Source organism: Pelmatolapia mariae, linkage group LG3_W (assembly GCF_036321145.2).
Source record: "Pelmatolapia mariae isolate MD_Pm_ZW linkage group LG3_W, Pm_UMD_F_2, whole genome shotgun sequence".
Lineage (NCBI taxonomy): Eukaryota > Metazoa > Chordata > Actinopteri > Cichliformes > Cichlidae > Pelmatolapia > Pelmatolapia mariae.
The window spans coordinates 39004178-39016525 of NC_086229.1; positions in this window are offsets into that span (position 1 = coordinate 39004178).

The window sequence follows — 12348 nt, forward strand, 5'->3', positions numbered from 1 at the left end:
ACAAAGGTCACTCTTTCGAGGATGCCAACGTTCACATTTTGGACAGAGAGGACAGATGGTTTGAAAGAGGAGTGAAAGTAGCCATTTACGTCCACTCTTAGCGACCATCTTTGAACAGAGGCGGTGGTTTACGACACCAACTGTCTGCCATCTATAATCCAGTTTTGAGTTCCCTTCCCAGACGCCTTAACGCCCACTCACATCCTGGGCCATCTGACCTCAGGAAATCACATGATAGGGTGGGGCCAGGTTTAACAACGAGCTCACCCAAAACCCTGGCTGATTGGGACCCACACCCACTTTCACACCTTGGCTCATGTGATTAGGTAGAGGATCAGAGGATCATCAGGGGGTCCTTTGTCCCTCTTTGGGGGGAAACTCCCACTGGGTTTAAATCTGGGACTCCACCTTTTGACCCTTAAAGCTGAAGAAGCTTCTCGGATGAGAGGTGAAACGTCTTCAAGCAACTTAAAGAAGTCCAGACGCTTTTCTTTTCAAGCTCCTTAGACTACGATGACCTGTATGACTAAGAACCTTCACAGACAAGACACCACATATTTTCAAAATCGCTGCGACGTTTTAGAAGACATCTGTTAGCCGGGGTTTGAGGATCACTAGTGCCTGTGAGAACAACAGACTCGGGGCAAATCGTTTTCAAACCCACCGCTGTCTTTCGCTACTCAGGTTAAACGTGACATACAAGTCACTTAGATAACATAAAATGTTATTGTTTCGCTTTTTTCAGTATTTTATTTGTTATCCTCATTTATCCTGAGTAAATTGGTTTGGCTGAGATTACAGTTATAGTTTTTACACAGCTGAATAAACGTCAAGCAGAAAACTGATTATCAGAAGTGTGAGACGCTGGAAAATGTACTCCGGTGTCCTGTTATATTTTAGATAGCAAGGAGCAGACGGCTGAGTTTATTAAACTTCACCGAAACAATCTGCAGTTTTCATTAAAAATCATAAACTATCATCTTGTCTTTATTTTAAGCTGTAAGCTAAGGCTAGTTATTTAAGATCAGATGCATGCTGGTGCAATAAGCTGTATGTTTTACGTCCAATGGATGCATGATCTCATTAGTTGACTAATTAAAAAAAATAATCAGTGACTAGTCGACTATCGAAATAACTGTTTGTGGCAGCCCTAGTGGAGAGTGTCGGAGAGAAACATTCCAAGATCAGAGGATCCTTTAACGTACTGGGGGAATAAGAAGACATTTTATCAGAACCTTTCCCACCTGGCTTTACAGTTTTTATGTACCCCAGCATCATCTATGCTTCTGAGTTTTAGAAAGCTGGGGAAATGGTGTCAAAAATTGCAATAGACAAACATATTGGATAAACTTAATTTTCTGAACAGAAATTTATAATAAACTCTGAGTCAATTATATTTAAATGGGTAATATTACTTTCATAATACTTTCATTTTAATTTTCACTTAATGACATTCACAATATATTTTAAAGATGTCTACAATATTTGTAATGTAAAAGATATAAAATGATTCCATGGAAAGTACAATTCGTTACAGTGTATACAACTATGACTAGGTTGTATGACAGTATTTGAATCAGTGTCTGTTGAGTCTCAAGTAAGTTGCCTGCAATGACATTTAAGGTGCAGCAGGTGTGAGCAAAAACAGCAACACTGTGTCGACACAGTTTGGGAATGTGCTGAAACACTTCATGAGGCCTCGTCTACCCATCACTAGTAAATATTAATCACAGCAACAGTAAACGAGGTAAAGGACAGCTCTCAAAGTACAAACTATAAGTATATGGGCAGAAATCTGTGCCATCAGAAACTGAATTTGAATAAGTTAAATTTGAATTTGAATTACTCAGGTTGAATCTGAATTGTAACTTGTATAAATGCTTTTGAAAACTGAATTTGAATTAATCTAATTTGAAATTGAATTTATGGTTTGAAAATGATCATCACTAAATTGAAATTGAATTTTATATATTGAAAATGAATTCATTTGCTTTGAAACTGCATTTTATCCTTTAAAAATTCAGCTCTCGAATAATTTCAGTTTCACTTCTCACCATTCAGTTTCAGTTCTACAATTCAATTTCAGTTCCAAAATTCAGTTTTTCGGGACTTACATCTGGTTCCGGTTCAAGCGCAGATTAATAGAACTACATTTTGCCAGCGGACTGAAAGTGTTACTGACGGGAATCCACAGCGTCTTGAGCTGAATTAAGACTTCAGAAGTCATTCGTCATGTCGAATGACCAGCGGATAAACTCTCAGGTTGGTAATAAATGTATTACATGTATAAGAACAAGCGTCATGTTAACAAATGATAGTCATACAGTAACTTTTATGCTTATTGTAGCTGGTAGCTAAAAACGCTAATTTAGCCTAGTTTGCCCTGGATTCAGCTTTGACAAACAAATATGATCGACTGTTTCTAGTAGAAATCTGAAGTTGTCATCTTGTACCCTCTCAGAGCCCTGTATGCTTGCAGAGAGCCCTACAGTAGGGAAACATGCAAATAAGTGTCCAAACCTTTGTATTTGAGCTTTATTTATGTCTTACACAGCATCCCAACTCTTTAGCTAACTTAATAACTTTAGCTAAAGTGAATAGTTAGTCTAATTCATTAGTGCAGCATTGCTGGATCACCTCTGTTTGAAGTGATATGATATGATATACAACTATCACTGAAACAGCAAACTTTGTAAACAAACAACACTTCTCATTCTCTAAACATTTGGCCACAGCTGTAGATTACACTATCAGTGCTTGTTCACTCTTGACAATAATTACATTTCTAAATTCTCTTTGTGCATTTACAGGTAAACAATATCTAATATTTTATCTAAATGACTGCTTTGTCTTTGAAAAGGTGAAGAGCCTGAGGCCGGTGACAGTCCAGTTCTACTCCAAGTACATCCTTACGGTGGCTCACAGGACAAGGCCACATTCCTGTCCTGCCAGAAGAGAAGAGAAACTTCAGAGTCTTCATGCAGTTCAACCACACCTGTCATATTCCATATGACAGGGGTCTCAAACTCCAGTCCTTGAGGGCCGGTGTCATGCAACTTTTCCATGTGTCCCTGGTGCAACACACCTGAATACAATTAGTAGGTCATTAGCAAGAGTATAGAACTTGACTGCATGCTGAGGTGGCAGCCCCTAACCCCTACCTACTCAAGTAAATTTAAGTAAATATATGTATTTGGAAACATATACTTCTAAAATACTTTTATTGCACCATGTTCATTCACTCATGAGCTGCTGTAACCTGAATCAAATGGCTGAATTGCCAACTCAGCATGCATTCAAGTTCTATACTCTTGCTAATGACCTACTAGGTGTGTTGCAACAGGGACACATGGAAAAGTTGCAGGACAGCGGCCCTCGAGGACTGGAGTTTGAGACCCCTGCCGTATGGTGTTCATGCAGTTTTCTACCCCACAGTTACAGCATGTCTGACTGCCTGTTCAGCAAATGCAAAAATATATGAGTTTAAGCATGTGATGACAAAGGCCTTCCATTATGGTGTTTGTCATCACATGTCACAGACATCTGGATGATCATTTGGAATAAACAAAAAACTAAAAACTTGTTACTTCATCTTTTATCTTTATTATTATTATTGTTCTTATTTTACATTTTTCATTGTTAGGCATTAGGTTTATTTATAGTAGTCCTTTCCAACTTCTTTCCCTCTTCCATGTTACTGTGTCAGCATCTGTTTGGGGTTGGGAGTGGAACAGAAAGTAAGGAAATCCAAAGTGCCAATAAAACCAGAAGAGGTTCTTATATTTCAGAAGAAGGGATTAATTCAAAAGAAATGACCTCAATGCCATATTTTATTTAGGAACCCTAGAGAGCACTTTGCAAAATAACACATTCTTATAATTTCACCCTCAGATGAGCCAAGCTACGACTGTCAGGGAAGGTGATGTAGGTACAGAGCATGTGAGAGTGGTTAAGTTGATGTCTCTTGTCTAGATGAAGGCACAAGTGGGATCAATGGCACGGCATAGAGATTCAGTATCTTCAGTCTTCAGTGGACACTCCATTTCTGGCACAAAACACCTGTAAAAGATGGTCGATTTAGGAGGTGACCCGACAACTTCAGCCTGTCAAACATAGCAATGGAGCAGTATGTTTAAAAAAACAACAACTACTTAATCATGCACTCAGTACCCTAAGAATTATTATGATAGTTAAACACAGTGATAGTCATATATCATATCACTTCAAACGGAGGTGATCCAGTAATACTGCACTAATGAATTAGACTAACTATTCACTTTAGCTAAAGTTATTAAGTTAGCTAAAGAGTTGGGATGCTGTGTAAGACATAAAGCTAAAATACAAAGGTTTGGACACCGTTTTGCATGTTTCCCTACTGTAGGGGTCTCTGCAAGCATACAGGGCTCTGACAGGGTACAAGATGACAACTTTGGATTTCTACTAGAAACAGTCGATCATATTTGTTTGTCAAAGCTGAATCCAGGGCAAACTAGGCTAAATTAGCGTTTTTAGCTAGCAGCTACAATAAGCATAAAAGTTACTGTACGACTATCATTTGTTAACATGACGCTTGTTCTTATACATGTAATACATTTATTACCAACCTGAGAGTTTATCCGCTGGTCATTCGACATGACGAATGACTTCTGAAGTCTTAATTCAGCTGAAGACGCTGTAGATTCCGTCAGTAACACTTTCAGTCCGCTGGCAAAATGTAGTTCTATTAATCTGCGCTTGAACCGGAACCGGATGTAAGTTCCAAAAAACTGAATTTTGGAACTGAAATTGAATTGTAGAACTGAAACTGAATGGTGAGAGTGAAACTGAAATTATTCGAGAGCTGAATTTTTAAAGGATAAAATGCAGTTTCAAAGCAAATGAATTCATTTTCAAACCATAAATTCAATTTCAAATTAGACTAATTCAAATTCAGTTTTCAAAAGCATTTATTCAAGTTACAATTCAAATTCAAATTTAACTTATTCAAATTCAGTTTCTGATGGCACAGATTTCTGCCCATATAAGTACACAAACACGAACGTAACACAAGAATGACGGACACACTCGGCCTCGTTGGTCCAGCTGTGAGTCCGTTACCGTGAACTATGAAGTGGCAGATTTGTGCTGAACTAAGCTGCACACAGCTGATGTTAGCCAGAAAAACATTACACACTGACTTTAATGGAGAGACCGGAAATACAAACACACACAGTTTGTTGTGTGAAGAAATCAAACATGAACAAACAGTAAAGTTCCTAAAGACAAACTGTTAAAGGAGGAAACAAAGCAAACTTACAGTTTCTTCACACACCAGCAACAAGCTCCACTTACTTCCTTATAGTTCAGCTGCTTTCTGGAAAGCCAGGGCTTCACCTGACCGCAGACAGATTTTCACAATAAGAGCACTCTGTAACTAATGTAAAGTCACACTGACGGTTTGTGGCTGTTTAACTTTGTGCTGAAAGAATTAACAGGAAGAAACCTCCGGCAGAACCAGGCCTGGAGGGGCAGGGCCCTCTGCTGTGATCTGTTGGAGTGAGAGAAAGACATGCTGTGGAAGAAAGAAAGAGATTAATAACAGGTATGATTCAATGCAGAGAGGTCTATTAACACATAGTGAGTGAAGAAGAAACACCCAGTGCATCATGGGAATACCCAGCAGCCCACACCTATTACAGCAATCATTTGCAGTCGGGTGGTCAGGCTGTCCACAGGCACACCCTCGGATGTTCAGCTCTCCCTTCCTCCTTCACTTTCTTTTTCTTTCTTGCAATGCTATGAGCACAGGTGATAAAAGTACACACATTATTTATTTAAGTAGAAGAACAGATACTCTGGATGACTATCCAGAGTTGGGACCAGGAAGCAGAGTTGCAGTCTTACATGTCTCTCTGCAGCTTCTCTCCTCCTGCTACCCCCCCAAAAACCCATCTCCATTGAGACTGTGTCAGCTCCCAAACACACAAAAAAACAAATCAAAAACCAGCAATAAAAAACTTAAACATAAAAAATCACAAAGAAAGGACAATACAGTATCCACATCTGAACCAAAGAGTAAAACAGTGAAATGTGGATTATTAAATATTAGGTCTCTCTCCTCCAAGTCTCTGTTAGTACATGACTTAATAATTGATCAACAAATCGATTTACTCTGCAGCAGGATGATTATGTTAGTCTAAATGAATCAACACCCCCAAGTCACTCTAACTACAAAAAATCTCGAAGCACAGGCCGAGGGGGCAGTGTGGCAGCAATTTTTCACACCAGTCTATTAATTAACGAGAGACCAAGACAGACTTTTAATTCATTTGAAAGCCTGATGCTTAGCCTCGTCCACCCCAGCTGTAAAACTCAGAAACCAGTCTTACTTGTTATCATCTATCGTCCACCTGGGCCTTACACAGAGTTTCTCTCTGATTTCTCAGACTTTTTATCTGATTTAGTGCTCAGCTCAGATAAAATAATTATTGTGAGGGATTTTAACATCCATGTAGATGCTAAAAATGACAGCCTCAACATGGCATTTAATCTGTTATTAGACTCAATTGGCTTCTCTCAAAATGTAAAAGAACCCACCCACCACTTTAATCAAATTCAAATTCAAATTCAAATTTTATTTGTCACACACACACAACCATACACAGTATGACATAGGGGTGAAATGCTTGTAGCTGTACAATGCCCGACCATTAAATGACAGAAAAAGGTTTTACAGTATTTACAATTTACAGGTTACTACAAAATTTACAAATTAGCTTAGAAATTTACAGTAAAAAATGTGCAAATAGCAGAAAGAGATTATAAAGATTATAAATTATAGGAAATGTGTGGTGGTGCGTGTGTTAATGTGATGTGAATAGCCTGGGGGAAGAAGCTCCTCCTCATTCTCTCTGTTTTGGCCTTAAGGGAGCGGAAGCGCTTCCCAGACCTCAACAGTGAGAAGAGTCCATTGTTGGGATGGGAGAGGTCCATCATAATCTTCCTAGCTTTGGACTTGTCACCGCTTGGTGTAGATGGACAGCAGGTCAGGGAGCTCTGATTGAATGATGCGTTCGGCCGAGCGCACCACTCTTTGCAGATCTTGTCTGTCCTGCTTGGTGCTGTTCCCAAACCAGGTGCAGATGTTTCCCGTCAGGATGCTCTCGATGGTGCAGGAGTAAAAGTTCTTGAGCACCTTCAGTGGTAGATGGAAGTCTCTAAGTCTTCTGAGGAAGAAGAGACGCTGACGGGCTTTCTTAACCATGGTGTTGATGTAACAGGACCATGACAGGTCCTGAGTGATGTGGACACCCAGGTATCGAAAACTGTCCACTCTCTCCACTGGCGTGCCACTGATGATGAGGGGTTTGTAATTCCTCGCCTGCTTTGTAGTGAAGTCCACGATCAGCTCCTTAGTCTTGCTGACGTTTAGGAGGAGGTTATTCTCCTGGCACCAGTTCTCCAGGTTCCTAATCTCCTCCAGGTAGGCTGTCTCGATGTTGTCGGAGATCAGGGCTACAACAACAGTGTCGTCAGCAAACTTGACAATGGAGGTGGTGTCTGAAGTGGCTACACAGTCATAAGTGTACAGTGAGTACAGCAGGGGGCTTAAAACACAGCCCTGAGGCACTCCAGTGCTGAGTGAGATGGAGGGGGAGACTTGTTTTCCCACCCTCACCGATTGGGGTCTGTCTGTGAGGAAGTTGAGGATCCACTGACACAGTGCTGAGCTGAGTCCTAGATCCGTCAACTTGGTGAAAAGCTTAGAGGGAATTATTGTGTTGAATGCTGAACTGTAGTCCACGAACAGCATCCTAACATAATTCCCTCTGCCAGTGTCCAGGTGACTCAGGGATGTGTGGAGCAGGTGAGATATGGCATCGTCTGTGGAACGATTAGTCCGGTAAGCAAACTGAAGTGAGTCGGTGGTGGCAGGAAGTGAAGAAGTGATGTGATCTCTCATCAGTCTTTCAAAACACTTCATCACAATTGAAGTCAGTGCTACTGGACGGTAGTCATTGTGGCAAGCTGGCTGTTGTTTCTTTGGAACAGGAACAATAATGGACTGTTTGAAGCACGTGGGAACCACTGCTTGGGCCAAGGAAAGGTTGAAGATCTCCGTGAACACCGGTGCTAGCTGGTCAGCACAGGCTCTCAGGACCCGGCCAGGGATTGCATCTGGTCCTGCTGCCTTCCTGGTGTTCACCCTCCTGAAGTTGTTCCTCACGCCATGCTCTGTGATGATGAATGCATTGTCTTCACTGGTGCACTCCGAGCGCGCGCAGCCGTTTGTTGTTTTAATTGCTGCGGCTTCGAAGCGAGCATAAAACGTGTTCAGCTCATCAGCCAGTGAAGCATCGGCATTCATCATTGAACAAGCTGGTCGTTTATAGTCCGTTATAGTCCGCAGTCCTTTCCACAGGCTCCTAGAGCCGCACTGTCGTAGCTGTGACTCTAGTTTTTCCCCGTAGCTCCGCTTTGCCTTTCTGACCGCGCTGCGCACGTTGTAGGACGCAGCCTTGTATAGGTCCATATTACCGGAGACGAGCCCTTCATTGTAGGCAGCGGTGCGGGATCTCAGAGCGTCGTGGATGTTTTTATCCACCCACGGCTTCTGGTTGGGAAATGTTCGTATGATAGTTCTTTCTGCTGTGTCGTCCGCTAGTTTCCCGATAAATCCCACAACCGCTTCCGTAAACATGTTGATGTCATCAGAGCTGCGCCGAAACATGTCCCAGTCTGCGTCATCCAGTGCGTCATCCAGTGCGTCCTGCAGCGCGGCCACTGATTGGTCTGTCCAGCGAGCGACCTCCCTCCTGATTGGTGGTTGCTGCTTTAGCCTTTGTTTGTTGGCAGGCATGAGGAAGATGGCGGCATGGTCCGATTTTCCAAATGCCGGCAGGGGCTGAGCCTTGTAACAGTTCTTGAATGGGGTGTAGCAGTGGTCTAATGTCCTAGTGCCCCGAGTGGGGCAGTTGATGTGCTGATGAAGGTTGTGGAATGTCCGTTTGAGATTCACTCTGTTAAAATCTCCCATAACAATGAGTGCGGCATCTTGGTGAAGTGTTTGTTGATGTGTGAGAGCCTCATGTAGCTCACATAAGGCAGTGTCCAAGTCCGCGTGAGGCGGAATGTAAACAGTGCAGGCAATGACCGCAGTGAATTCCCGAGGGAGATAGAAAGGGCGACATTTAACGATCAAAAGTTCCAGATTGAGGACTGGGCGCGTGAGCATGAGTAGTGAGTAGACGTGTCTTCCCCAGCTCCCGCTTTAGTATATTAATTTAATTCATTCTGCACCTCGCAACCGACTGAACTTCGTTTGAACATTTAGTAGGTGACTTTTTTTATCCTGAGTGGATGAATGCCTCCTAAACCGCCCAAACGACAGGGTGGGAAATCCACGGCGCGCGACAATTCAAACTCCTCGGCCAGTACAGAAACAGATGCTAATGCTAACAGCATGGATGCGCCAGCGAATGAGGTTACGGCGGTACAAACCTCTATCGACTCGTTTCGGGAGGAGAATCGGGCATCTATTGCTTCTCTACATTCAATCCTGAGTGGGTACGGCCAACGAATTACCGACGTGGAGGAAGGACTGAATGAGTTCGACAAGAGACTGAGCAGCATGGAGACCTCCCAATTCTCGCTAGCTACTCTGCAGTTCACACACAACGGGAAACGCGTGAGGTTTACCGACCCTGCAGAGGCGCTGACCTACATTAATAATAATATCACTGTTGACAACGAGCGCCCCGCCTCGCACCCTGCAGAGGCTGGTGACTGAGGTAACGGTAACGATTGGCTTAATTACGTTGAAAATCACCTCACAGAAGGTGGCATCATTAGACATGGTTACTCTGTCATATTTTGAATATTTCTTTACTCCCATTGTGTTCTATTATTATTGGTCATAGTGGCAATGAACGTTTTATATTTGATGGTGTAAGTACAGACGACACGTAATGCCACTCATGAACACCTTCCTGGATGTTCAACCTTTTTTTTTTCTTTTCTTTTCCTTTTTTTTTTCTTCTCTTCTTCGTTACTGATGTTATTGCCCTTTTTTTTCTTTTTTCTTTTTTTTTCTCTTTTTCGAATTATGAAAGGGCGTTACAGTTTGTTTAATACCCTGTTGGAGAGGTGCATTACAGTGTTATGTGTTGTTTCGGTGTGGCATTTGTTTTGTATTTACCGTGTGCACCTACTGTGCTTTCTTATTGTGCAAATTGGGCAAACATCTATATTTAAATTACATAGTTCTGACGAAGAGTAAATTGGACCTTGTCCCAGATAATGCTGACGTAAAAATTATAAGTTGGAATGTGAAGGGTATGAACCAGGCAATCAAGAGAAAAAGGGTCCTTTCTCATTTACAACATCTTGGGGTTGGTGTTGCCTTCCTACAGGAAACCCACCTGAGGAATTGTGATCAATCTAAAATTCACAAAGAATGGGTGGGCCAAATGTTTCATTCACAATTTAATTGTAAAGGCCGAGGAGTGGCTATACTCATCCATAGAAAAATTCCTTTCATCGTATCAGATACTATCTTGGACCCTAATGGCAGATATGTAATGGTTGTGGGAGAGCTGTCTCGACTTCGCTTAGTGTTGGTCAACATTTACGGTCCAAACTTTGACGACGAGAACTTTTATAAGAAGATGCTAAGCTCCATTCCCAATCTGGATAGTTATCATTTGGTTATGTCTGGGGATTACAACCTGGTAATGGATTCTGTTTGGGATCGCTCTTCCCACTCTTTACTAAGACCATCTAAATCTGTGCAAACTATTCAGTCATTCGTAGAGGCACATAAACTTGTAGACCCCTGGAGATTTAGATATCCCACTAAAAGGGAGTATTCGTTTTATTCTAATGTGCATAAGTCTTTTTCTAGGATAGATTTTTTTTCTGGTTGACCCGTACTTACTGAGTGCTATTACAGACTGTAAATATGATCCAATCATCATTTCTGATCATGCCCCGGTTAGTATTAAGGTAACTCTTCCGACTCTGAGGACAAAGCGGTCATGGCAGCTGGACCCACTCCTATTGGCTGATTCAGACTTTGTGAAGTTCATTGCAGAACAAATAGATTTTTTTCTACAGGTAAATAGGACGGATGGCGTTTCAGCTTCGACCCTCTGGGAGACGCTTAAAGCGTATCTCAGGGGACAGATTATCTCTCATTCTGCTTATATGAGGAAGAAGAAGTATAGGAAGATTGAAGAGTTATCCTTAGAAATCAAGACCCTGGATGGACTCATATCTGGTTCCCCGACCCCTGATTTGATTAAGAGGAGAGTGGCCTTACAAGCTGAAATTGATCTATTAACTACTGCCCAAGCAGAGAAGCTTATTTTAAAATCCCGTAGTCGGTTGTATGAAGAGGGAGATAAACCGTCCAAATTATTAGCTAGCCAGCTCCGCCAAAAAGCAGCATCCCGTGTTATTTCACAACTTCTCTTATCGGATGGCTCATCAACTGAGGATCATCAAGTTATTAACAACCATTTTAGAGAGTTTTATGCTAAATTATATTCCTCAAATTCAGCATCAGCTCAAAATAAGTTTGATGTTTTTTTTTCTAATCTGAATATTCCTGAAATTGACTCTGACTCGAAAGAACAATTGGAACAAAGTCTGACACTGGAAGAAATTAAAAATGCAATAATGTCCCTTCAGAGTGGAAAAGCCCCTGGTCCGGATGGGTTTCCAACTGATTTTTATAAGAAATTTATGGACAAACTTGCCCCTCTCCTTCTCTTGGTTTACACAGAAGCAATGGAGAATAACATTCTTCCACCTACGCTTCGGCAGGCGTCTTTTACACTCTTATTAAAGAAGAATAAGGACCCCCGAGATTGCTCATCTTATAGACCAATCAGCTTAACAAACTGTGATGGCAAAGTGTTCTCAAAAGCCATGGCACTCCGACTTGAGACAATTCTTCCTCATATTGTTTCGGGGGACCAGACTGGGTTTGTCCAGGGTAGACAATCCTACTTTAACCTGAGACGATTGTTTAATATCATCTATACTGAGCCTGATACTCCATCCCCAGAAGCAGTAATATCACTTGACGCTGAAAAGGCGTTTGATCGGATTGAGTGGGATTATCTTTTTCACACACTTTGGAGGTTTGGTTTTGGTCCTAACTTTATTCATTGTATCAAGCTCATTTACACCAATCCGACTGCTTCAGTCTATACTAACGGTATCTCATCAGAACCTTTTCCTCTTCACAGGGGGACCAAGCAGGGGGATCCAGCGAGTCCATTGCTTTTTGTTTTAGCTATAGAGCCACTTGCAATAGCTCTTAGAAGCAATAATAGTATACAAGGTATCTCGCGTGGTGGCACA